The sequence below is a fragment of the Silene latifolia genome, chromosome 9, assembly GCF_048544455.1.
Source record: "Silene latifolia isolate original U9 population chromosome 9, ASM4854445v1, whole genome shotgun sequence".
Lineage (NCBI taxonomy): Eukaryota > Viridiplantae > Streptophyta > Magnoliopsida > Caryophyllales > Caryophyllaceae > Silene > Silene latifolia.
In genome coordinates this window covers 93,583,354-93,586,253 of record NC_133534.1, presented here as the reverse complement: position 1 = coordinate 93,586,253, position 2,900 = coordinate 93,583,354, and the positions used below count along the sequence as shown (strand labels likewise).

Here is a 2,900-nt window from a genome sequence, read left to right as displayed (position 1 = left end):
TTTGTGGTGGATTTTGTTGGTAATTGTTTTGTGGGGGCCTTTGTTGATTTTGATAACCCGGTGGAGGGATATACTTTTGTTGTTGAGGAACATAGGCATTTTGTTGTGGTGGGGGTTGAGGGTTAAGCACATTGTTGCTATTGTAAGACAAGTTCGGGTGAAATTTTGTATTCGGGTTATAAGTGTTGGAAAATGTACCCGGTGGATATAAACTTTGTTTTAAAGCTTGAAAAGCATTTACCTCTTCGATAGGGGCTCGGCAATGAGCGGCATAATGACCCGCACCTCCGCAACCTTCACACACAATGATTTGGCTTGTTGAAGACACAACATTGAGTTGTTGAATGGAATCTTTAGCATCTCTTTCCGCTATTTGTTGTTGGAGCAAAGCAATTTGAGCTAGCAAAACGGAGTTGTTAGAGGATTCTTCTTTACCTTTGGATGGCACAACTCGGGAATTGACATATTGGGCATCATGGATTGCCATAGATTCGATCGTGGAATGAGCAAGATCGGTGTCAATTTGATCAAACCGCCCATTGTTGGCGGAATCAAGAATCCTTCGGGACTCGGCACAACATCCATTGTAGAATGTTATTGCAAGAAACCATTCATCTAACCCATGATGTGGGCATTGTCTTTGAAGCTCTTTGTACCTCTCCCAAGCCTCATATAAGCTCTCAAGAGCTTGTTGACGGAATCCGGTGATTTGGCTCCTCAAAGTTTGAGTTTTCTCCGGTGGAAAAAACTTTTGGTAGAAAGCAAGAGCCAATGTTTCCCAATTGGTGATTCCCAAGGTGGTGCGATCAAGGCTATTGATCCAAAGCTTGGCCTTGTCCTTCAAAGAGAAAGGGAAAAGTATTTCCCTTATTTGGGCTTGGGTGACACCCGTTTGCCGGATCATGGAGCAATAGTCACAAAAATTTTGAACATGCAAATTAGGGTCCTCCAAAGGACTTCCCCCAAATTGCTTTCTCTCCACAAGGCTAATGAAAGCCGGTTTGATCTCGAAGTCCGGCGCGGTGATTTGAGTGGTTGTGATTCCGGCCGGAAGCATGGCCGCGGTGGGCTTTGAATGATCGGAAAGTTTCACCATCTTTTTGGTAGTAGATGGTGATGGTGGTGGAGATGATGAACAAGAAACCTCCTCCTCTTCAAGAACCTCTAGATCGTCTAAGTAAGACTTTCTAGCACTTTCAACTTGGATGGGTGAAGTGGCTTCTTTAATTTCCTTCCAAAAACGTCGTCTTCTCCTAAATGTTCTCTCGGGATCGGAATCCGGTGAAAGCAATTCTCCACTACGAGAGGACCTGGGCATAAGACAACAATTTCTAGGAAAATGATAAGTAACGGTCTCAAGGAACAAGTGTTCCCCAAGACAAAGGAAAACAAGATAAAAATCAACAATTCAAAATGCAATAAAACCGTTTCCCCGGCAACGGCGCCAAAATTTGATAGGCTTATCGCGTACCTATGCAAAGATAAATTCCCTAAACAACAAGTTAATGTAGCAATAGGGGTCGAACACAAGGAAACGGGAATTACTTCGTGAATTGCTATGGGTAGATTTTTATCAAGGTCGATTACGATTTGGTTTGGTTTGATTGTTTGATTGACTAATAAAACTATGATGTGAATTATATGATTAAAAGAGAGTCTAAGGGGTTCGGGTCACACATGCAAGGGTAAATATATTATCATGATAAACTTGGTACTAACAACATTGTCAATTGCTTAGGCTTAAAGATACCCATCTTACGATATTAGCATCAACCATAGACCGGGTCCTAGAGAAACTCTCGTCCATGACTAGGTCGTCCTACTATACATGCTTAGTCTAATTCAATTCCGTGCCTCTTGACTTATAGAACGAATAAACAAACTTAATCAATTGAATAGGGCCCTAAACAAAGATTAAACATTGTGGCACAAGCATGTGATAGAAGCAATATGAACAATATTATTATTAATCTATTTTATCATGTTATATAGTTGATTTATGCATGGCTCCCCTAGCCCTTAGACCAGGAATTTTAGCTACTCATATTTGTAAAGGAAATGCAAATGATATTTAGATTATAAGGCATATTGTAGTAATTATAACTAAAGTGGAAATTGTATACTAATGATGAAATGTAAAGGACTAATACTAAACTCATAAACAAAATACAAAATGTAGATAAGAGAAAGATTACCAAAGTAGGAGCTTGATAGAACTAACTTGGAAACCAAATGCTTGAATATATAAATAACCAAATGTTTAACAACTACAAGCTTAACTAAATTGTAAACTAATGAGAAAACTAATGAGAGAAATTATAGTGCTTAAGGCTATGAAAGAGTAAAATGAGACGTGAAGAAGAGATGCCCAAAGCCTCGGAATACCTCTCCTATTTATAGGAGAGGAAAGCAAAACGTAAACATTGAAGATGTCTATGGCCCCGATCGGGGTTGCATGGCCCCGATCGGGGTCGTGTGTCTCTCGGTTAATTCGCTTAATTCCTCACTTAATTTCTTGAGGAATCCAATGTTTGCGATAAATGCTCCTTAATGCACCCGGTTAATGCTTCATAAATCTTTCATTGAGCATCTAAATGAGCATCCTAAGTTTGTTAGAATCCTAAGCTTTTTCATCTTGACTTGGACTTGATCATTGGGCCTTGACTTTGATTGTTGGCAACATTTGCAATTCTCACTTCAACCCAACAAATCTTCATGCAAACTCCCATGCTAGTCCAATGTTAGGCCTTGTTTAGCTTAGTGAACTTGGTGTATAAAATGGTAGGAAAAAGCCTCTAAATGCTTAGATTCCTACAAAACCGTAACAAACACAACAATACACCTAGAACACAAGATTAGCTCAAATATATACTAATTAAAGTACGACGAACAATAGAAAC

At 39.4% G+C, this 2,900-nt stretch overlaps 1 non-coding gene across 1 annotated transcript; it reads left to right on the top strand.

The window, feature by feature from the left end:
• Positions 1–617: 617 nt before the first annotated feature.
• Positions 618–724, top strand: LOC141603232 (small nucleolar RNA R71). Its single transcript, XR_012525123.1, has one exon. It is a non-coding gene; the product is annotated as a small nucleolar RNA R71 (small nucleolar RNA).
• Positions 725–2,900: the final 2,176 nt, after the last annotated feature.